A 24,940-nucleotide genomic window follows, 5' to 3' on the forward strand; every position below is an offset into this window, starting at 1 on the left:
GCTTTGTGAACTGCGCTTTTGATTTGTGTGCGGTGGCTGCGGTGCAAGACAAGTCTGGAGTCCTTGGTCCCCTCTGTTGTAGAGCAACCTGAATTGTGGGGCTGGGAAATGCTAAGTGCATGGGCTGTCCTGCTCGGGCAAAACTCAAGCTTTAACAAGCTGCTTGCCAGACATTGTTTCTGTGGAGTATTTTCCATGGAGTTCCTGACCTTTTAGCAGTTTTGGTACACAAAGCCCAGCCAAGTTCCCTGCTCTACTTAATATCTGGCAACTAAGGAGATTTATAGCTTTATTGCTGCTTTCTCCTATTATTCTGTACTGGATTGAAAGCTGCTATTATTCTGTACTGGATTGAAAGTTGAATCTTCCAGGACTGCTGCTTTGTCCTTCATGCATGAAGCTGAGGCTAGGGGACCTGGAGCCAAGACTGGATACACTGAGAGCCAAGTGACTGGGAGCAGAAGCAGGTTTCTCTTACATTTATTTGCAGATAGCCAAACAATTAGCTTCAGGACTCCAGAAAACTATTGCTGTTCTCTTCTGACACTTCAGAAGGGGCTCCACAAGAGCCATTACCATTCGAGCATTTGATAGAAGTGAGATCTTCACTTATGGGCTACTGATGCGTACAATATGAAAGATGAATTTTCTGCTCAGACACTCCCCAGCTTATTGTAGTAGAAAATTGTGCTCAGTGGTACATTGTTTCTTTTGCTGTACATTCTGTGTGCTGTTTCCAATGCTTGAATTAGGGTTACAAATTTCTAGAGTTATGGGATGACAGCATAACCTTGGAACTAATTTCAAGACAGCGTGGCAGGTAATAGAGGCCCCAAATTTACATTTGGTAATAAAAAATTGGCTTCTATAAAATTTAATATGGACATAGAAATATTGTTATGACTTTGCAAATCATTGCGATGGAAAAGCTCCCCTGCAAGGTTTTCTGTGCAAAGGCAGCACTTGGCAGTGGTGGCTTCCACACTTAGGTTAAATGTGCCATTCTAGTTTTCAGGCTTACAGGGTGAAGGTAACAGAAGGAAGTGGTAGCAAAAATAAATTTGATTTTTATTGTTGGCTTTGTTTCAATAATCTAGGAAGTTATTAATAACTGCAGCTACTTTAATAATTTATACGATGCATCTCTGGGTTTTTTTCACATTAATTATTTGATCATTTCCCCTGATTATTGTTGTTTTGTAATTACAGTGGTGCCTAGAGGATCAAATTAAGTTGAGGGTCTCTTACTCTGTCTACTAAGATGGAGTTCTTTCCTAAAGCAGCTGCAATCTAAGTCTGTGATAAAGAGAGAAGAAAAGATAAAACAGTTTGCTTAGGGTTATAGAAAAGTCTCTGGCAAAGCTGAGTTGTCATCTTTTTGGAATTCTTAATGCCAAAATGACAGACTGGAGGTTTCCCTTTAATACCCAAGGTGGTGTTATTTAAAAGAACTGAGAAGTCCAGAAGGAGAAATTAATAATAATCCATTTTGTGCCAATGGGAATGAATCCATGAAGGCTTGGATGTGAGGGCTATTTAAACAGCTTTTCCTGAAGAACTTGTCTGTCATAGGTTGACCTCAAGGCATAGAGTTCTCTATCACATGAGGTGGTTTGTAGGTTAAACACAACAAAATTCAGTATAATTTCAGATTCATCTGCATGCTTTCCATTGCCTTGACAAGGAAAACTGTTGAAATTGTCTAATTACATTTCTGTGGTTTTATATTGCTTACTGATTTAACTTATGTACAGTGTTTGCCATTGTAGCTGAAGTTTGAGAATTCAATAAATTATGAGATTGACTTATTCCCATTAAAAAGGTAATTTTGAAATAAGATTGCTCCTCTGTCATGCTATAATTGAAGACTGAAACATAATGAGAGCAAACACTTGTTCTTTGGTGGATTTCAACAAGCCATTAAAACAAGGGGAAAAAACCCAACTTTGAAAACCACAAACTCACTCTCTCTTTTAGTTTAACAGCAAATTCAGAAATATAGCTGCTCACTGAAATTGAGACAAGTGACTTTGTTGTGTTTAAGACCAAAGAAACAGAATTGAATTAAAATATTTTATGGATAAGGAAATTTGCTTGAAGATGGAGAGTATACTGCATTGTTCTGTCTTCTAGCATTACAAATCTTTTCCAGTTTCCTGTTGACTTAGTCAGACGTACAGAGATCCTTTGTGCTTGCAGGTAGATTTTGGTGTAAGCCAGTGAACAGGAGAGATCAGTCCCAGAGGATAATTCAACTTGTCTTATAAGGCTATGAATGAACTGAACTTTGGTGTAGCTTTTCTTTCTCTATTAGACCACCTTAGAATAGAAAGTTAATCCTCAGAACATGAATGCTTAGCACTGAAATGTATTATATTTAAGTTTTAGGAAAACGAGGAGTAATGTCTAAGAAAATAAATATTGCACATCTAGGGTTTTAAATTTCTCTTTCTGGCAATTGCATGGAATTTCAGAAAAATTGTTCAGGCATGAATCTCAATGGCTAGTTACTAATTTCATCCTATTTCTCTCCTATCTGAGAGAGGATATATTTGTGAGGTTTTTTTGGTGCACATTTGTTTGAAAACGTCTTAAAAAGGTGCCAGAAGCCAAGATTCCAAATACCACAGAATAATCAGTTTCCCTGTTTCAGGGATCTCGGGCACCTTGAAGTTCCAGTTGCAATTAGGAAGATGGTCTTGAAACTAAAAAGCTAACTTGTGATTTTTTTTGTGCGCACTTGTGCCAAGTTTTGTAATTTGTAGAAGAACCACCAGGCATGTATGCTGTAAGGATTCCTGGAAGTGTTTTGCTATTGCAAAGAGATTTACTGTGTGTACCAAGACAGAAGACTATCCAATTCTTCATCTGTCTCAGTGTTTGCAGGATTAAAATTGAGGTGCATGGTGTGTTGTTGGGTATATGTGTGTGGTGTTTGATTTTGGTTGTGTCTTAAATACATTATTTTGACATTTGCACATTCCTTGGCACATGACCGAGGTTTCTTTGCTGCCTGTGGACAGATATTTGGCTGTGGAAACATCGGTGATTTTAAGGGGAATAGTTGTCTTATTTTAGGCAGTAGTGGAGACCCATCTGCCTGTGTCCAGAATGGTATTACTAGGGTAGACCTGTGATTAGTAGGAATGCAAGAGATGCCTTGAATCCTTTGAAGTGTATGATGTTATAGCTGTGCAAGAGTAAAAATCAGTTTCCTGCTGCAGGACCTGGAATCTGATCATCAGCTCCTACAACAAAACAGGTGAGCCTAAATCTTTGTGGCACCTGAGTTCCATCCCATTAGATTTCATTGATTTGTCAGTCACACCTTTTCAGCCTGCCTGGTTGGACATGTATTCACTCAATCACCCAGAGGGAAAGTGGCTGGCTGGGGGTATGGTAATGAGTGACGTAATTACAGAGGTCACCAGGCAGCCTGGCTCTGCATCAGGACACGTGTGACTTCTTGATTATTCCCAGGTTACCCATGTTTTAGGTCTGTTTATTTTCAGTAAAACGTTATTGGTGCATGAAATTACTGCTAAGATCTCGAGAGGCTCCAGAGGAAAATGTTAATATTGTTAGAATCTCACACTTAGAAAAGGAAGCTGAGAAAAGGTGCACAGAGGTAGGGAGGCAGGGTCTAATTATAAGCCAAATTAAAGTATCTGTAGGAATACAAAGCATAGTCTAAGAGGTAACATAGACAAAACAGAAAACAAATCCATCTCTGCACTGTGATTTCTGTGACAGAAACCAGATTGTGCTCTGGTTTTACAAGAGCATGGAGATTGCTTAACAAGAATTCTTGGGAAAAGAGAAGGATATAAAGTAAACCCATTATAGAAGGGGGTTTGTGTAGTAATCAGAAGGGTGGTGGTGGAATTGTGTGCACACAGCAATAGGGAAAAAGGTTTGTTTCTAGGCCCCCAGACTTCCCCCCCAGCTGCACTCCCAAGGCCAGCTGGCCTTTCCTGTGCTTACATTTTCTTAGCAGAGATAATTGTATATGTGTAGGACCCTGAGTGCTGGCTCAGCCACTGGAGCTGAGTGATGCAACTGAAGACCAGAGTTAACAGCATTGAAAGTGTCAGACATGTTTTAAATGGATTAAACAGAGTGGAAGCTGTCTGTTTATACATCTCAGCAGGTCAGGCTGAAGCTTAACAAAATGTTTAATGCATGTGCTTAAATCCATCCCTCTACCACAGAGCAATGGTAGTCCATCTGTAACATTCAGTGTGTGGAGATTTCGATGGAGGTGCTGTGCTGACTGACTTGCAGGTCCTGGGCTCACTTGCTGTTTTTAGACATACATTTTCCTTTCTCCTTGCATAAACCCTTGCTATTTACCATGCTGGTTTAGCTGAAGTGCTGGCATCAACCAAAACATCAGGATGTTTGCTGAGACTGAAGCTTGCTGCCTCTGACAGTTTGTAGATACAGATGGGTGTTCTACAGCTGAACCCCAGGGGTAACTGAATCCCCTTCTGTTTGGAAAGGTTGTTCAGCTATGAAGTGCCCTGCAGCTAGATCCAGGGATTTGTTCTGCTTATTTCTGTGGGTGTCATAGAGGATCACTTACCAGGATCCTAGTGTTTTCTTGACTTCTCAGGAGGGTTGCTTTTAAAATATTTATTTTGCTGTTAATGTTAAAGGTGGCATTGCATTCACCTGTGTTTTCATTCATTCAAATGCATGGGACTATTTATTAATATTATTTATTTCTTTAACTACCCTAGCTTTGTAGTAGAAGAGATTTCTGGACTAGAATGGAAGTTGTTTTCTACCTTGCTCTCAGCGAGATCAATTTTTTTCCCAGAGCTTTTATTTGTTGTTCTTGTCCCTAGCCTTAGCTACTCAGTAGCATATTCCACAGAGGGAAATAAATTGTGATGCACAAGTTGCCTGCACAAAAATTAAGATTCCATAGTAGATAGGTAAATTCTTCAAGGGAGACGAAGGAAAGAAAAGGGTAAAGGAAGGCTGGAGTGTATGAAAAGATGGAGAAGGAGTTTCCTTAAGAAATGAAGGTAGTAAGTGAGGCTGTTCTCCTGGGTCAGCAGGCCATAACCATCTCTTCTAGAACTGCCAGCTGCATTTTGGGAAGCTGGCAATTGCATGTTTCACTTAAAGGTCTCCTTGTCTTGGTGAGTATGAAATTTTTCAGGAGTGTCCTGATAATCTTTGATCCTTGCAAGGTATGAGAGCTGAACATTCAGTTGCTCTGAGATTCACATGGAGAGTCAGTAATTTAACATGTGTTTCATAGGCTCATTTCAAACACCCCTTTATTTCATGCACCCTTTGCATGTGGCCAGCACAGTCACATTCCAAGCTGTGTGACTCGTGGCAAACTGGAATGGAAAGGCCAAGCACTGGTGTTGTTTGTAGAATTCTGTGAGACATTTAATAGAGAAACCTTTAAAGGAGAACTCTACTGCAGGGTAATGAGACACTGCATGATTTGCCAAAGACTTTGGTAGAATCTCTGGTTCTGGACATTTTTTAATCCCTACTGGATGTTTTGTCACAAGATTTCTTCATTCAAGAGTACTCTAATTTAGAAGAATAGCTTTCTGAAGGTCAGGTACAGTAATTGTTGACGTATTTCATGGCTTTGTTTACATTTCTGTAGGCACTTAAGTAAATGGTTTCAGGGGATGCTGAACCCATGAAAGCCATAGAGACAAGAGGATTTGTGCTGAATGAAGTCCAGACTGAAAGCCACTGAAACACAGCTCTCCAGAATAATAGTTGTGTGTACCTGACACCATAAAGTGTTTGTGTCAACCATATTGTCTCTGTTTCTCAGCTGCTGAAGAAAGTATAGATTTTTCAAGAGTTTGCAAATCAATAGTCAAGAGACATTTCCATTCAGAAATGCCAATAAAATAGCCTAACATCTACATTGTGTGCAAACTGATGACCTTGGTATAAAGCCTGGAACATAATAAACTTTGAAATAGGTGGGAGGAATGTGATTCAGGAGTTACAGACTATTTGGAAATTATATGGAGTGCATCTATATTTCAAAAAAATCAAAAATTTCATGATAACTATTTAGCATTTTTAACAGCTCAGTATAAAAACAGAATCAGAAGTAATTTCTTGATTTAGCAGGTTTTTTTTTTTCAGAAGCAAAAGAAAATAATTGTTGGTATCTGGTTTGTGTTTTTAATTGTGAAGTGACCACAGGAGGACTAGGGCGAAGCTTGACACCTTGTTCTTCCCAGTCCTTCATATTCTGAGCTCTTGCAGCAGTTGTTGCTAGTAGGATACCCAGAAATGCAGGCTTTGACACAGGAAATGTGCATCCTCCAAATTTTTCTGGAAATGGAAATAATCATGCAGTGCTTCTGGTAGCAGTCAAAAAATAGCATCTTTGGCTCCTGCTGAACAAGAACATCACACAATGCTTTATGAAAAATGAACCTCTCTATTTCTGACCTCCTGTTTTAATCTGGCCAACCTGATCTGGCCACTGGTGCTTTTCTCAGTGCATTTCTTTGATTTGGAACCAAAGTGAGGTATCCAACTGTGATGTTTGCTTTGATGGAGCCATTGAATAGAGCAACAGGCAACCAGTTAATACTGCTGTCCCTAAAGCAGGGTTCTTTCACCCAGTGTTCAAGAGCCAATCTACAAAAGGAGTTGAGATATTTGGTTTAATTACCATTCTGCAGAATAGGGTGCCAGGCATCTAATGCTGCCAGCAGGCCTTCTAGGAAGTAGGCAGCCTTTTATCCAAAAAAAGAATAAAGAATGAATAATGCAGAAAGAGGTGTCTGGTCACTCACAATTATATAACTAAATTCTTTATGTGCATGTGGTGGGCTTGGTCTGGTTCATTGTGCTGTATTTCCATATATAAATTTCCCTGCATGTGTGTTTTCTAGCATTACAATAATCTGGGGTAATTTGACAGGTTATATTTTCATCCTATGAGCTAACACCAAGTTATTATTTAATCATATACTCAATTACAGTTTCTGCTTGAGTCTATTTGAACAATTAATTGTCAGTGAAATAAGGATTTATAATATTCTGTTCCTGGGGACTCTTCACTCTTCCATTGCTCTGGTACACTGTTGTCATGGTTTCACAACCAACCCAGAGTTACTGTGAACTTCTCTGTGGATTTTTAACCTTAGCTGACATCAAATTCTTCCCTTTAAAACTTATGAACATACCCATAGAACGTTTCTTAGAAGTCACACCCTCTGTTTGAAAAAGGCACAGTTAAAGTAACAAGAAAGAACACAATAAACATATAGATTTTGATTTTGTGATAGATTTTGGTGCCTCATTATAATCTTTAATGGCCCTACAGCTGTCTGCATAAGCACCAGAGCAATGTAAAGTTGTTTTCACTTTTTTTTCTGCGACTCTCTCTCCAAGTGTGGATATAAAGTTTCCATCTTGAAAATTGTGTACTGGCATGGCCAGGGGCTTGCTGGCTGAAGTACCCATGTACAGATGGTAAAATGTGCAAAATACACACCAAATCGGCTTTTATCATTCCTTCCCCTTTAACATGCACTTGATTGCTTCAATTGCCCAATGTTTTAGCTGGATATGACTTCCCCTACAACACTTCGAAAGGACTCACTCCTTCACTGACTCGTTAAGTGAGTCTCATCAAGGCAGTCAGCAAGACATCAACCCATTTGATCTGAATTTCCAGGCAAAACCTTGAAAAATTTTGTTGTTGTTTTCATTTTTAATTGTGGTCTTTACCTTATCGCTAGACTGGGGCCTACAGAGGGATGTAAATCCCATTAAACTGCAGAAAATTTGATACTCCTTGGACATCTGTTCCCACATGAATTTATTCATGCAACTTTTTGAGAAGGATCTCATCATTTTAGCAGTTCTGAGAAGGTGTTGATTTGGACTTCTCCACCATTCTGCTTTTTGTTTTGTTTTCTAATATTTTGGTATTTCTACCAATCGATTTTTCTTCTTTCATCAACATATTCCAACAAAATTACATTGTTATTGTAACCTTGCCATTGTTCCAGTGGCAATGTGTTTTGCTAATGTGTTACCCATCAGAGTAGAGCTGTTTTCAATTCATGAAGTGGCATAGTGCAGCACAGCTGCACCTTTCTTCCCATTATGTGGCTCTCTGATTTGAAGGCAAAAATTGTTTTTCTTTGTTGTCTAATGGGATTTAAAAAATAATGTACCTTTTAAATCCAAAACCAGTAAAATAAGCATTTGTTTCTGGAACTGAGGCTGTCAAAGTGTAAGAAATGGTATGGTGGGGTATGTATGTATGTGTATATATTCATAATTATTTGGTTTATGATTCTTAACTTCTGTACCAGTCCATATTCCTGGGAATGAGATTCTTTACTGGTAAAATAGGAGTATTTAATTCAGACTGATACTCCCCAAGCAGTCCATACTACATGGCAGCATTTATCAAGGGCTCCAATCCTTCACGCGCTTCCAGCCTAATAGGGTATTGATCCACCCTCACTGTTTGGGCTCCTGGCTTGAGCTCTGCTTGAAGTGAAGTTCATGTTCCCTGCTTTGCCTGGTTTCTCTGAAGCCCATCCCCCAGAGGGATTGCCACATTCACAACTGGATCTGGGATGTCAGTCTCAGGTTCACACAAGGTCTGGTCCATTAGTAAACAGAGTTAAGCCTTCTCTGCTGTTTCCTGTGGGAAGTATAACTTGTACAGACTTCAAAAAAAATTTTTTTTTGAGCATTTAACTTGCATCCTGACAATGCAAAGGACATCCTTGCACATATATATATATCTCTACATCTATATATAAACTCATAAGGCAATTAAATGTCTCCATTGTACATTTTGTAGGTTGCCAGAATGGCTGCAAAGTTTTTTTTTTCCCATTGCTTCAACCATCAGTATTGTGACACTACTTACAGGCCTTTACTGCTCATTATTATTGAATGTGAGGCCCTGCTGCCTATTAAAAGCTCTATTTCTTTGTTCCCCAGCTTTATTGGAAGTACAGGATCTGCTGGGTAGGCATTGATACTTTCCCTCAGTCTCCTTCACTCACCAGAATCCTCCTGCATCGTAATGTTAACATGCTCTAATTGACCCTTACTGCCTACAAAGAGCTCATTGATTCAGGCTCAAGGTGGGGGAGGCCTTTTGGACCCCAGAACCTCTGCCTATCCTTTTGCACTCTTTGATATCAGCCTCTTTTCTTTTGCAATGTTCAATACAGTCTGCATATCTCCCCTCCATTAGGGTCATGAGTCAGTATAATATTTTTCTAGATGTTGATATACTCCTTTTGGATTTTCTGGATCCTCTGAGTGTAAACAGACCAAATCAACAGGTTTGAAGTATTAAATGGGACATTTACAAAGAGCTGGCAGATCCTCTGTCCCTACTGATTGTCATAGAGGTACCTTAGTCTCTGGCTGAATATGCCCTCGAGTCCTGCCTGCTACAGGACTAGAATTTTCATTTTCCATATCTCAGTGTCAGTCTCTTGCCCCATCCAGAGGGTGATCCTGGTTCTGAGGAGCAAAAGAGGGATTTCCACGCCAATGGAACTGGAAAGAAAGGCAAGTCTTTCTTTGGCCCTTTCCCAATTCTTGAGGTCAAATGCTGAGCATTCCAATACCAGGAATAGGAATGACAGGCTTGTTTTGGTTCTTCATTCTCATCTCAGTCAATTTTTTATATGATATGTTTTTTGACATGTATTCCCTGGGAGTGTATACTAGTCAATCTGTGCATCAGGCATGAGTTTTTAGAATCTAATCCTATATCTTCAATAACCATGTAAGTTTTTAAATATAAAATTTTAATGGTTTGTTATTGCAACGTATGTGCGGGGTTTTTTTATTGTGTTTTTTGGTGTTTTTTTTGTTTTGGTTTTTTGGGGGAATTTTTGTTAGTTTGTTTTAACTGAACTAGGTAAATGGCAGATTTTTTTTCAGATACCGTTCAAACTTGGATAAGGTGGATTCATTTTTAAGGGACCAAATATATTTTCTATAGCAAATTTACTGATGCTGACTTACTGACATCTTTTTACTTCTGGCTAGGAGATGAAGGGCATAATTTGTTATCAAGTGCTCTGTATGCCATGTAACTTAGGAGCAATCAGTGATCAGAAATGATGGGTTACAGATGACTGATTGAGGACTTGTTGACGTTTAAGATTGCATTCCCACAGGTAGGATGTACACCTCCTCCCCCTGCACCTCTCACCAACACATACCTCAGTGTTCCTTCTCTGAGAACTGGAAAAGGCTGCTTCTTTCTGTTATCACACTTCTGGAAACTTAGAGCTTGAATAAAACGTGCTAAACAAGGTCTGAAATAGCTTGGATACAGATGCAGCTTGCTGTATGCTATGCTCCTACCTGGGAGACTGCCACATATATTAACTAGCGATAATAAAATCCCTTCTGTTAGATGACTTATGGTAAAAATGATTTACAGGCTGCAACTGTTTTGATCTAAATAATTCAAGCATGTTGTGATGAAGCAGTGTTGAAATGTCTTAATTCTTCCAGATTATCATGTTCTGTCAATAGCAATGACCTGAGACTGGTGATGCTAGATAGATGGAGGCATGCTTGCATTTTGGAATCCTGTGTTAGCTGTAATTATCACTGCTGGTGACTATAACTTTATTACCCTGTGGCAATGCCTCAGGAAATCTTCTGTAGGATTTGTTGTGATGGTAATTATCTTTGCCCTGAGTAAGTCTCTCTTGTGCTTGGCAGTGGCACTGGGCAGTGAATTTCTGTATTTGAAATACAGTCCTAATTTAGTTAAAACCAAACCACAGCTGAAGTGATCTAAGAAATCATTCTTAGCTAGATGCTTTTCAGTGGTGTAAAGGCTCTAAAATTAACTGGACTTGTGTTCCAAAGTCTGTGATCTGAGACAGCATTGAAAACACCATCTTGCCTCCTTTTAGATTCCACAGTGAAAATGAATCCTGTCCCACATGGAGATGGATCTGCATGCTGTCCATCTGACACTGGGATGTCCTGCAGGAGACTGGTGCTTAGGCACCACCTCACACAAAGTGTGAGCATATAAATGGATTAGAAACAGAAACATAGCCATGGGGACTCTCATGTCTAGTCCTTCAGATCCAGTTATCTGGCCTTTCTAGCAGTACTACTCATTACCAAGTTATAGCCTATGGAGCCCATTTATTGAACTTGATCATGATTTGCTCATCATCTCACATATCTTATCCACACAGAAATGGTCTTCCATCTGCTTGGGGTAGTATGAGCAGGCTGAAGTCCACAGTAAACTTTCCCAAGGTATTGGTTATTATTGCTGTGTTCTCTGTTCTGATCCTCTGGACAGATCAGATGGAACCTCTACCTGAGTGGCCTCTGCTGTGTCAATGATGGGGTCCTATCTTTGTGGTGCTTTGAGAGAAGTTAGCCTTTAAATGCTCTGCATTATAATAATGAGGAGTCAAAGTGCATTTTAGAGTTTCTTGCCTGCCTTTTTTAATATCAGTGGTGGTTAGGAGGCTAGATTAAAATTCTGATTTTAATGATGAGCTTCTTAACTTTTGACGTTAACGCTCTTCAGTTCAAAAGGGGAAAGGTGTCCAAACCTGCTCTATAGCTAACACCTCAAATTTAAGTCTCAATTTACCGTTCCCTTTTGAGGAGTTTGCACAACACCCGCGGTGTAATTTTTCTAGTGTCATCAGTATAAATCAAGCCTCGTAAATCAAGCTGTAGCTACAAGCCTTTTATCTGTGAATTTTATTTGCAGTGAAAATAGGAGGCTTCAGGAGGTGAAACTGCTGTCATATGAACTATATTCACCTGCCTGGAGCAGCACACAGACTATCCTGGTCAAGAGAGAGCCTTGTTCTTGGAACTGATCTACAAATAGACCTCCAAGCTAGGAACCTTCCACTGTTGGCACACACTTGAGCTGCATGGCAAGACAGCATTGTACTTATGGCCTTTCCTTGGGATATTGGCAGTTGCCCTTGCTTTGGCACAGATTTCTTATGGATTGCAGGTGCTTTACTTGGATTTTGTGTGGGAAATTGCCAGTGAGTGATGTGTGAGTAGCCAAGGAGTGAACAACTGTGTTAATTATCTTGCAGAAAAGCTACAGCATGTGAGAACCTTTGCTTTTTATGTTCCACAAAGATTTTTAAATGTACCAGTCATGCTATTAAGTTTATATGTCTTCTTGATCCTAACATGTGGACAACTTTTGGGGTTTTTTTTGGTGTCATTTGCCCCATATGATAAAGGGATAGCAGTTCTCAGTTGCTCCACAGACATGTCACAAGAACAGAAGCTTGAAAAGCTGCCACTTGTGGGAATGAATGTTGTCTCCTCCCTGGGCTTGGATGTGGGCGTTGCTCAGCCTCTCAGAATCCAGGGCCACAGTTTGCTGTATAGTTGGGCTGCAGCTTTCTGTAGTGCTTCTGTTGTTGAGGTGGGAAGTTGGAAAGGTTACAACTGGGAAAAGGTCATCTTCTAGTGTCTAGCAGCTCCTGCTGCCCGAACAACCTGCCTTTTGAACTGCACTGAAACTCAGAGCACTCTGGTCCCTGCTCTGAGGCAACCCCAGCTGCTAAATTTTGAGTGGATTAATTCAAGTTTGGACTGTAATTGGGGTAGGGCTGCTTTCCAGAGTTGTTTTCCATGCTTGTTCAACTAGCTCTAAAGGGTGACAGGACAGAGCCTTTCAGATTATTGAATCTGGCTTGTCTCCAAGAACTGGTTTAATTTCATTCAAATACTCGGATTATATGTCTTGTGTCTAAATGAAGAATGTGTATATTTCTGATATTTTGAAAAATCTCATTGTTTTTAAAAACCTCGATCAAATGACTAATGCATTCTTCAAAGTAAGGGGAAACTCCTGTGGACGATTTTTCAACACTTGACACCTTCCCAGCCAATTTACTTGTTCTCAGCAGAATAAATGGATGTAGCTTTTCTCTAGCATGACTGCTGGCTATTTCACACAGCTACCTTGATGCTCTCTAAATGGAGCCCACAGAGAAATCATTGCAACAATAGGAGAATGGACTGAAGTTGCAGGGAGATCATTAGTTTGCAAACATAAAGGTTGTGTAGCCTTATTTTGATTTCAGACAGGTAAGTGAACTGGGTTTAAAAAAGTAATTTAGTTATTGGTGAACATATTTTTCCTGATACCTGCTAGCATGCATTCTGTGGACACATAGTAAATGTAAGAAATGGCCAAGTGAATTTATCTGCTAGCTCTGAATCTTGTCTGACAAGTATTAAGGAGTGGTCAGCTATGGGTTATTTTGAAGGAGTTGTTACAGCACTCCTTGCTGAAAATTGCATTTAACTGCAGCCACACCATCAATTTTTGCCATGCTCTTTCCAGATCTCCTTTTATAAAGAAGCTCTTGCTTTGTTTTTTGCCTTTGTAAATTGATGAGTGGTACAAAACAATTACCTGAAGCCATAGAGAGGGTCTGACTTAAAGGCACTCAGACATTTGTTTTCTGTTCAGACACATGTGATCCCTTGGAATCTCACAACTGTTTGGGATATGGAGTGAGGAGAGAGAACCATCTCTTTGTTTTATTTGCATACACAGTAGAGGTAACAAGGTGATGCAGGAAATGCAGTTGTTAATATTCTGGAATGCTAACAGGAGTGGTTAATGTCAGGTGTGAGAGGTAGTTGTAGTTAATCTGCTCTAATTGACAAAAGTGTGAATTTGTTTGTGTTACTGGTTTAGGTATTCCTGAGAGCATGGAGATTCATCTTTAGAGTCCCATGGTGATTCCTTATCATTTTTGCCGAGAATTATAAGCCGTAAATGTTGCCTTTAAGAAGAGAAAACTGCTTGTTCAGTCTAAAAAAAACCCTCTTCCCATGCATAAAGAACTCACAAGAGAAGGCCAACGAACAATGAAAAATGAATCTCTCTTTGAGGTTAAGCCAAGAAGTAATTAATCTAATTGGAAGCAATAGAGATCTTAGCTTGATATTAGGAAAAACTTCTTCACCTTAAGCACTGAAAGTATGTAGCCCACATGCTTTGGCAGAAGAGTTGAGTACACTGCAGACACAGAGGGACAGAGCCCACCCTATTTTATCATGTCTCTGGGTTGGGTGTGTCCTGCAATTCTCTGATTGGCTTTTTTTTTTTTTTAGAAAGGACATAATAAGTGAAGACTTCTGGTCCTTATGGCTGTGTTTTGCTAAGGACAGAACAGGGTGCTGAGATCCTGAAAAGATGTACATGAGATTGTGCTGCATGCCACAGTCAGACTTTCTCCCTTGGTTATTTGATCTCTCATCATCCTTTCTTGCAGAGCATTCTCAGTCACCCTTACGGAAGGAAGATTCCTTTCCTTTCTAAAAAAAGTAAATTAGATGCAAGGGAGAGTTCTGAAAATAGGCAAAAATAAAGATATTGTATTCACCGTCATGATAAAATTTAACCAAACATATTAAGCACTTGTACTGTTTGCCATGTAGGAGGTGGGAGCAGTGACTTGTTGAGCTCCCTCCACAGGCTGTGATGGCCCTTAAGAATGAGATGTGAATTGGAGTGCTGTACATCCTGTTTGGACACATAGGTGATCCCACTAGTCACTCGTACAGTGTTCATCAAAATGTTCCTATCTTGGAAAACACAGCACTTCAGTGCAGCCTGTACTCTGGCTGATAGATGTGTGAAACTGCACACTCCATAGTTCTGGATAAATGGAGTGCTTGCTTTAAAGACAAAGTGCAGGGCTCATGAACCTGTGCCTGTACAGTGTAAATAGTATTCAGTTTCTAGTCTCTGTGAGACACCAGTTCAAAATTTTGCTGTGGTGTCAATGGATAAATGAGGAGTACTTAAGGATTCCTGCATTCTAGAGTTAAAGTGCTCATATGGAGAAAAAAGAGCGTTTCACACATCCACTGTAATTTTGGTAGATGAAAAAAACCAGCAGTCAGACCTTCTTATGTGGTTTTCTCAGGTATGGGTTGAAGCAGCTAACATTTATATCCTGTGCTGAGGGCTGTGGTTCCAGAGAAGCCGACTGCAGATAACAATACTTTTCTAATAAAGTGATCATAAATTACGTAACTTAGACAGCTTAGATTATATCTATGCTCAGATTTATCTCCCTGGCTAGAACCCAACCTATCTGTGCTTATCCATTACTTGAATTCAGTTCTGCTATGCAAAGAAAAGGCACATTTGTGCTGTTGGGTCCATGTGTACACTGCCTTGTTTATGCAGAAACAGCTCTGGAACAAGATTCAGCAAGAGATTCCATATGCAAGTGGTTTCAAAAGGGGTTTTTCAAGATGCTTCTTTTTATCTTTTTCAAAATGCAAATCTTCTTTTGCTTTATTTCAGGAATCCACTCCCAGCCCTTTCCTCACTTCTAATCCAAAAGCCTTAACCAAGGCACTTTTGTCCCAAAATGATAAGCCCAAGGTTCTTTACACTAGTTATGTATGGGAAGGGTTGGTGGAGTGCAAGATTATCAGTGATCAGTAGGAATTGCGCAGTGTGTTCCACAATTGAAGGCTGCTTCTTTTCCACCGGTGTACCATTTTGTTCTTCCAAAAATGATATAATTACAGAAGAAACACAGGAGAAGGGGGTGATGTGGGAAGTGTGTGCACCCACACTGTGCTGGTCTCTTGATCAAAGAAGATGGATTCCAGGACAAGGGGGCTGGAAGGAAAGAATGTCCTCATTTTAGGGAACTGAAAAAGTGGCTTTCTAACCAATAATATTATGATATGGAGACAAAAAAAGGATCTAAATAGTAGGAGATAAATTCTGGGGAAAGGAATTAACTACTCAAGTCCTATGACAGCAGCTGGTAGTGGGAGAAAAGCCCATAAATGCCTAAAAATTTAGCTTAGACTGGAAGCTGGTAGAAATTTTGATATTGCAGAGTGAGGGGAGTGAGCTTCTAAAACAGCTTCCCAGCGAGTATGTTTATGTAAAGGGGACAACAGTCTTGCTAAGGCACTTCTAAATGGAGCTGAATCACTTAATGCCACTGTGTTTACAGTGGCAGAAAGCTGGATTTGATGAACCAGCTGAGAAGGTCAATGCAAACACTATTCTACCTCCACACTAACATATAAACATGAACTGATTTAATTATTAGATTTCTTCAGGAGGTAGGAACATCTTAAGTGCATTTTTCAGCCCCATGCTGTGGTTTAGGGCCTGGCACCACTGAGGCTTTGCTGCAATTAACATAAATCATGGAGTGTGTGGATGTTACCTGGCCACTGTGACTGTGAGCTGGTCTGTGTTGAGAGTGTTTCCATTTAACAATTATTGCCACTGTCCAGTTTACAAACATGCCTGTTCAACTGGGAATTGGGATTCCCAGAGACTAAACAGCAGCACCAGCATTATCTGTCTCTTCTCATGAGCACAAATCCATCACAAGAAAAGCAAGCAATTTCTGATGCTTTTTTAATGAACTGTCTCAGAGAGAGAGAGTGAGAGAAAAAGTATTTGTTCCTAAGTTACATGGCAAAAAAATGACTATAGAAAGCTCTGTTATTTCTTTTGTGCTTGCTTCATAGTTTGTAATACCACTAGGATTGCACTCTGAAACTTTCTAGCTAATGCTACAGCCTCTTAAACACAAACATTGAATCTGGAAGCAGGCTTATTGCAAACACTCAGAGAGCAAAGAAGATAAACACAAGAAAATTGTTTCAGTATTTTGACAATCAAGTCTGAGAGCTTTTACACATTGACTCTTGACAGTTCAAGATGTCAGAATACTGGAAGTGAAGGGTAGTGACAGGTGGAAGAAAACAAAATGGGAACCCAACCTCCACAGCAAAATAATAATTAAACGGCAGATCATAGAGGAAAGATGTGATTTTTTTTTCCAAGGTGCTGATGCAAGAATACAAGATCTTCTGTGGCCAGGGTGCTCATGGGGCTTCATTAGGGCTTTTATGACTGCTGCTATTAACAAACCAATGGTGTGTCCACTAAAACTCAACATCATCTGTTGAGTATCAACATGGGAGCTGTAAAAGCATAATGCTAATTTCTCCACATCTGGCTTTTCTTCTTTGTCTATAGTCCCTAATTGCAATCTCTGGTTTGGGGTTGGTTTTTTTGAGTGATGACCTTCAGTTAGATTAAGGTTGGTTTGTTCACAAGATTGACAAAGTGTATTAGAGTTTGACAAGTTGCAGTTCCTAAGAACATCAGTGGTAACACCATCAAATGAAGTATTGGAGCAATAATAATCCTCAGTAGCTTTCTTGTCTTTCATACCAATGTATTTTTTTTCCCAGAGGACATTTCCATGGCTGTTCCTCCGCACCCCATTTATATAAGAGAAAATTATATTTTCTTATTGAATAGAGTTCTGGTTACATTCCTCATATCAGTGCATGATAGCTAATTTTTTTCATATCTCCGTGGTCATCTCTTAGATGATACGTATGTGCATAGTGCTGCTTTGTGGTTTTGTGCTGTTTTTGTTTTTTTCTCTGGTAGAAAACAAATGGGATTTTCAGTTTGGGGCTGTACCTATGTGTTGTTATATTTCTTACCTTGCTGTCCATGGGATTGAATCCAGCCTAGCAGAAAAGCTGTTGATGGATACTGAGATGACTTGCTCAGTACCTGCTTAGATCTGTGTTACCTCCTGCCACAGGGACACAGGGAAAGTGTGGAACTGAGGTATTGAGAGACTTCATAGTGTATCTTGGTCTTTATCCACTCCCAGTTTCATTCAGCAAGGCCTTCTTGTATTCTTCTCTTCTGAACATTTTTGGTACATTAGTAGAAGCAAGAACTTATACTAGATGTGCAACCTTTAGATGCCTTTAAACAGGAGAGGACTAAAGATATCTTTTTGAGCTTTCTAACAGATTTTCACATGTGTGACTTTCATATGTGCTTTGCCCAAGGCTAACATTGAAGTGAGAGCGCAGAGGGTGAATCTGTACCTCTCAACATCTGTGGTTCTCAAACATTGTGCACACATGCACATGCAAACACAAATGTACATGCTCTTGTATGTCAACTTCTCTGCTCTTAACTCTGTATGACGCAGGCTGACGCTTGAATTCAGGAAGAATTCCTTCATGGGAAGACTGCTAACATTGGAACAGGCTGCCCAGGGATGTGGAGTTGTTCAAAAAATGGGTGGATGTAGCACTCAGTGCAATGGTCTGGTGACAAGGTGGTGATTGGTCAAAGGTTAAACTAGATGATCTTAGAAGTCTTTTCCACCCTAAATGCTTTTGTGACTCTGGGGCTTGGCAGGCTTTAGATTTGGGCCTGGCAGCAGGCAGTGGTGTTTACTCAGAGCTGCTGATGGCACTATGTGAAATTGTGGGTCAGTTGAGTAAAATTGCTGAAGCTCGCATTACAGTAAAAATTGCAGAATTGCTGCTGCCACTGCAGCTCTTTTCCTTTTTGGATTGTCAGGTGTTTAGTCTTGCAGAGTAAAAAAGGAAACACTAAGCACCTCCAGAAAATACCTTAGCCTGGATGCTGGATCAGACTATGTGGGTGCAATAGGAAGGATTTCTAAATGAATGGTTTGTCCTGCTGCCAAATCCAGATTGCTTCTTTAAAACAGTCTTCTTTTGGGTACTTTGTGCAAAGGAAGAGATTAGCATCCACACAGTAGTATTCTTTCCTGTTAAATTTTAAAGAATGTGAAGCTCTGCATGGAAAAGCACAGCTTTTTCTCTTGGTGATGTAGAACTGGTTTTTAAAGTGATCTCTGTGTCTTTACAAGAGCTCACTACTGTTCATATGACAGTCCTCTTTGTAATAAGATTTCCTCTTCCACTTCTTACTGTGTGGGAATAGGGCTCTACATGCCATACTGGTCATTAAATAAAGATTATGAACATACTACTCAGAATGTTGTTGCTATTATAAGCAGTGACAAAACTAGGCATTATGTGTGATATCAAAAGTTTTAATTAGTCACGCTGGTGAGTTACTTCCTGGGAGATGCTGTTTAATGGCCTCTGTAGAAGTGATCTTGGACCATTTCCTTATAGGTGGGTGACTCATGCTCAATATGAGGTGCAGTTGCATTGTGGGCTTGTGTTTCCGGACTTGGAAATTGAGACAAATAAGGCAAGCTTAAATGACTGGTATTCCTGCTTGTACGTGCAAGGCCTTCAGCCCACAAATCACCTTGGAAACCACAGTAGCTCAGGCCCACCAGCCAGCAATGAGTGTAACACACAGCAAGTAGGTCTGGGAGATTGCAGGGGAGGCTTCCATGTCCCTGAGCTGGAGCTTAGCTCTGGAGAACAGACGTCTTATGGTGCCAGCATGAACAGGCCCTCTTGTGTGCGTTGATAACATAGTAGGCTGTTTTTTCATTCTTCTGAATCTAGTCTAAGTTCTGGCTCTTTTCAAGGTTTCCCAGGATAGGTCTGAAGTATAGGACCAACCTCCTTCTGCCTCCTTCTCAGGCTCCTTTTGTCATGGTAACTAGTGGTACATGATATTTATGTGACTTTTCTCTGTCGCTGGGCAACTCGACAGGGATGATGACTCCTAGAGTGTGGGAGGGGACATATTGTTACCATCATCTAGCAATAAATGAGAAAAATACCACGTTGCAAATGTGTACAAAGCATCAGTGAGGCTCTTCTGTGTGATTGAAGCTAAATTGTGTGCTGGGGCAAGCACCCTCGCTTCTTGAGGTTATGCTGAAATTTCATGTACTCCTGCTTCAGAGAGCTGCAGTTTGAGGTAGCTCTATTTGCCTCGTTGCCTTGGGTTATGTGTTGTGTTTTGTTACCAGATAGAAAAGCCCTTGGGAGGCAGCAGGGAGTAGCAACAGCAGCTGCTGCTCAGAGGAGAACAGAGCGATTCCTTGTTTTGCTATTATTCCTAGCGTGGCTGAGAGAGGGCAAAGAGAGAATTCTGCAGGGTTTGGGAGGTGGCTAAGAGCAGCGGGAAACCTCCACACTTAGCAGATGCTGTTAGTGTTGTCCTAGTGGTGGGGAACTTCTGCCCATCCTCCTACTTGAGTAGTTACTGGGAAATATCTCTTTTTGATATTTCAGCTCAGGGGATAAAGCCTGTGCTTACCCTGGAGTTATTTGGAGGGAAGGAGGCTATGGTATGAGTCTCCACAGTAAACATGTGGTGCTGTTATCTATAGAAGCCTATTGGGTGGATAAAAACATAGGATGAGGTCAGCAAGAATGTAGTGGGACCTACAGTGCCTGCTGTAAGAAGGAAAACTGTGGGTGGGTAAAGGCCTAACTGTGTAAAATAACCATCTGAGAATGCTAGAGAAGAATCCCAAAGACTTGGAGGGGGGCATTGTTATGGAATGCTGCCTGCACATTTGTGAGTCCTGTCATTTGCCTGATGCAAACATTAGTTGGGGATCCTATGATGCATTAGCTGAAATTATGCCAAATGTTGCTTTGTTTCTATAACACCTGTCACTTCTCAAAAGTTATACTTTTTTTTTTTTTAATTCATCCTTCTCTTTTTTTACTTGTTTCTATGTGGACAGCTAAAATGAGATCCTGTTGATTAGTTATGCTGCAGTGGTCTTCAGCTGACTCCTGCTCCACCTCTTCTGGTTCATCTATTTATAGTAATAGTGGAGGAGTTCTGTGCTTCTTATTTCAGCAAAAATCAAACAAGCTTGTTGCTTTGAAATACAGCTGGGAAATACTACCTTAAATATGTTGCTAAGTCCTTAGAATAGATTAAGAGTCTGATGTTTCTAATAATAATAAATTAGTGAGACAGTGCATTTTCTGCATAGTAACTGACTGGAAGGCAACAAGATTACTTTCAGTGTTTAGCTTTAAATATTAGTTTTCTCTTCCTTAAATTGCATTAGTTATATCTAATTATAGGTACTGTTTGTGGTAATCAATTTGAAGCATAACGATGTGAGTTGCCTCTCTCTATAAAGAATATATTTTGACTTGGAACATTAGAGGTATTTTGAATGCTGTGTGATTTTCATTTATGATTTGATTACACAGGTAATTGAAATGTGACAGACTCTGATAACATTTTGTTGGAACAAATTGGTGAGTTCAACTTTTTTCGCAGATATATTTTTTTGCCTTCATAAAGGCAAAAGAAATGTGAGTTTTCAGCTGCTTGACATACAGATATTATGAGGCTTTTAATCTTTTTGCACTGGGTCTTAATTTTTCTTTAAACTATGATGTCTGTTGGAAGAAAAAACAAACAAATAAACCTCAATTTCCCCAGCTAATTAATTCAGCAACAGGGCTGTTTGTGCCCAATGACAGTAAACCAGAATTAGATGCCCTTTAGCAACTTAGATGTAGATTATAATGGACTTATGTCAGCTCAAAACTGTGCCATTGCAATTATGACATGCTAGTATTTACAAATAAAATATCTAGTAATTCTTGGCCGTGATGAATTCTGAACCTCTGCAGGCACCAAAGACTCCAGAGCTGTACAATATTCTGTAAACCTCTGTAAATGCTGTTACAGCTATGGCAATGAAACAGAATGACCAAGCTTATGTGAAGTGTCAGTTAAAATAAGTCCTTTTTACTTCCATCTTATAATATGTCTGAGGATTGATTGGGCCACTGCACACAAGTCAGCACACAAAACCTTTATTCAGAAATAAACTACCCAAAATAATTCAAATGCTTAATATGCAGAAGATATTACAAGCAATTAGATTGTACCTAGCCAAAATTTTGCCTCGAGTAACGTAATTTTAGACTCCAGTCATGTAAATGTACACACCTAGGTTTACTTATGAGTACATTAACTGCAGCAGGTTTTTACTTAATAATGAATTGAACTGTGCATAAATCCACTCAACCTTAAATATGTTGTGATAAATTGGTTTGTTGGAATGGGTGAAAACAAACAAAACCAGGCTAACCAGAAATTGCTGTTTTCCTTTGGTGGAGAATCTGAGGAAGGATAGAGAGGGAGAGTAAAATGAGAGCTGCTGTATACCTGCTGGTAAGAAAAACTTGACTCTGAAACTTTCCCCAGAATACAAATATCCAATATATTATTTCAGGACTACTACCCATATTATCATGGGTAGTATTAAAGTGTTTCACTGGGAAAGTGTCTAAAATTGAATTTACATAATGTATTTATAGATTTGTGCATAGTTTTGTGTGAAAATACACTCTACAAGCATGAGTGCTGTACCATATGTAGTATTACAGATACTCTTCTAATACCATGATTTGCAATTTTTTATTCTTTCTTTTCTTTTGTTATTTGTAGATTGCTAGCATTACTCCATGGCAGCTGTAGATCCCCATGTGTGGTAGATTTAAGCTCTCTAAAAACATGTCTGCTCTTCCTGGTGGTTTTTGGGATTGTCACAGATTTGCAGAGAGTCATAAAGTTGGTAGCAGCTTTGAGTTGTGCGTGAACGTTTTGCTAGTGGCTTTATTCTTTTCAATTCATTCTCAGCAGTGTATAAAAACAGGAAAACAATCCTGATGATATTTTTTTGGGAGGGGGTGTGTGGTGTTCTGTGCGAGTAGGCTTAGTGTGATGAAGTTGTAGAACGAGGTAGAAAGGCTGCCTGTTGAAAGAGATGAACCGCGGGCTGTTCCTGAGGTTTTTTCTGTGTGCCGGCTGATTCTCAGCATCCTTCCGTGGAGCAGAAGCTTTCCTGGCTCCTTCCATAAAATGTCCTTCCAGTGCCACCTCTTGGTGGGTTCACACGCTGGCTTTGCTGTGGAGTTAATTCCACCAGAGAGGAGGTCAGCAGTGCCCTCACACAGAAACAGCCTCTGTACCCTGAGCTGCCTGCTGTGCAAGCACTAACCTCGTCTGGTACCAGGACTCCTCGTTTATTAGTTGGAAATACTGTTGGTCTCATAAAAAGGAGCAGTTGGCTGATATAAAGCTGCTGGGTTTAAAGTGTGTCGCTACAAAGGTTTGCATGCATTTGGATTTAGCCCAGTAAATAAAAAGCCGTAAAGTACCATTTTCCAGCAGGTTTTTGTCAATTCAGTGTGTCTCGTGGCCTGGATTATAGTGCTGAGTGGTCAGCAGTTTTTACAGCTGATGTGAAAGGAGTAGTGCTTTTGGTGCATCAGGGGTTGCATAACCCCTTATGTGCTCTGAGGAGTAAAAAAAAGCAGCGTGTTCTTTCTGGACTTCTTTCTCCCTGCTTCTCCCAAGATATCCATAGTACTTCAGGTTTTAGGGAGGAATATTTTCAGGTGGATAATGCCAGTGCACATTCAGCTTCCTGAAACAGGATCCAAGGAGGAAAGAACAAAATGGTGCAGGTACCTAGCACCAGCACAACAGATATTTTTAGTTTATTCATTCTGCCTCAGTTTTATCTCTTTCTCCTTTCTTAGGCTGCTGCCTGGGATTTTCTGTTAATTTCCACAGCAGCATAACTGGTAAATCTGCAGGTGAGCAGTGTGTGCTCTCTAGCCCTTGCATGTGTGGGCACGCTTTGGCCCATCAGAGCCCCTCATGTCAATTTTGACCTTTGGTCATCTTGTTAGCATCTCTTCTTTATGGAGGTGGCATTGGTGGTTACGGTGCTATAATCAATAGCTGCCTTACCCTTTACTTTGTATTAGATTGTACTTAAAAGTGCTGAGAAAAGCCAGGGATGAAAAAAGAACTTTGGAGAACACTTCATAAAGATGCTCATCTAATCTAATAGTATAGACTAAACAGAAGAAGAAAAACTGAAAAGTGCTATTAAAATATCAAACAATGCCAAAGAAAGTATCCTGCAAAAGTGTTTTGTAGGGATAATTAGGGAAGAAAACCACTTGTAACTGTACATAATCAAATGGGAAAGGGAGCATTTATATCAGCAGAGAGGGTGAAAAGATTAGTTTTGCTTTCAAGTTTACTCCTAATGAACTTGTGGATTCCTGACTGACAACTGAGCCCAAAAGTCCTGCTGCCAATGTCTTTCTCATTTTAACAGCAGGTACTTAATGTTTAATTGCTTCAGTATTTCCAGTTGTTCTCCCTCCATACGTTTTGAAGGCCTTTTGTAGTGATTTTTGTATTGTGGGACACCCAAGCATCCTTACTTTCTCTTGGTGCCAGTGGCAGGGAGGATCCACTGGCAAGGCACGGGTCTCTAGGTACATAAACTATGGAGAAAAATAATTTTCTATCTTAAAAATATTTTTCATTCCTCTTGAAAATTAAGATTATGCTGTTTTACTTTCTCAGCTGACTGTCCTATTAAAAAAAAATCTCTAAGCTTTGGGTAAATGTTATTAGGTCAGAAAGAAAAGTTGAAACATTTGAGGCTCTAGGCTTATCAGTAGGACTTGCACAGGGAACACGGGAGACTGCACTACTTGGAATGTGGTGTTTTTATAGAATTGAATTCTTCTTTGGATTAAAATAGAGTGAATTTCATTGTGTGTGGGTCAATGAGAAGATGTTTCTTGCAGCTCTCTGCATGATGGTTTTGTTTGAGTAGATCAAAATTTGGAGTTTTGTTGGCTCACTTTATGGGTGAAGCAAGTTATGTGTTTTTCACTGTAAAAACAGTGGGCAGCAAGCCAATCTTCCTAAACTGTTGCTTAAGCATGCCTGCTTTATATTACTGCACTATATAGTAGCTTTATAGTCATTCTGTATTTAGTCCTACTAATTTTAGATATTCTGAGTGGAGTGTTTCTGAAGTACCCAAACCTGAGTAGTAGGTGTTTGTAAAAAGGCTTGAATTCTGAGTGCAGCCCCTTCAATATTGGATGGAAATCTTGGTCCAGCTGAAGCTGATGCAATTACCTCCTTTTTCCTTGAAACCAGCTTTTCCAGCCCTTCTGCTGTCTCCAGAGTGTCAGCATATGCCTCTGTGTACAGTGTTAATGATCTACTGTTAGGAATTATCTGCCTGAAAACAACCAAAGAAGGGACTAAAATCAGGCTTTGATTCTGCTGTCACATTCAAATTTCTGGGAGAGCTGACTTGATCCAGAAAAATTTCCA

General features: G+C 39.9%; 1 long non-coding RNA gene across 1 annotated transcript in view; it reads left to right on the top strand.

Moving 5' to 3' along the window:
- Positions 1-24,940, top strand: part of LOC132072770 (uncharacterized) — a 52,435-nt gene that overhangs the window by 15,685 nt on the left and 11,810 nt on the right. The window contains exon 2 of the long non-coding RNA XR_009418385.1: positions 20,980-21,027. This is a non-coding gene — a long non-coding RNA (uncharacterized LOC132072770). The remainder of the gene's footprint in view (positions 1-20,979; positions 21,028-24,940) is intronic.

This window comes from Ammospiza nelsoni, chromosome 4 (assembly GCF_027579445.1).
Source record: "Ammospiza nelsoni isolate bAmmNel1 chromosome 4, bAmmNel1.pri, whole genome shotgun sequence".
Taxonomy (NCBI): Eukaryota; Metazoa; Chordata; class Aves; order Passeriformes; family Passerellidae; genus Ammospiza; species Ammospiza nelsoni.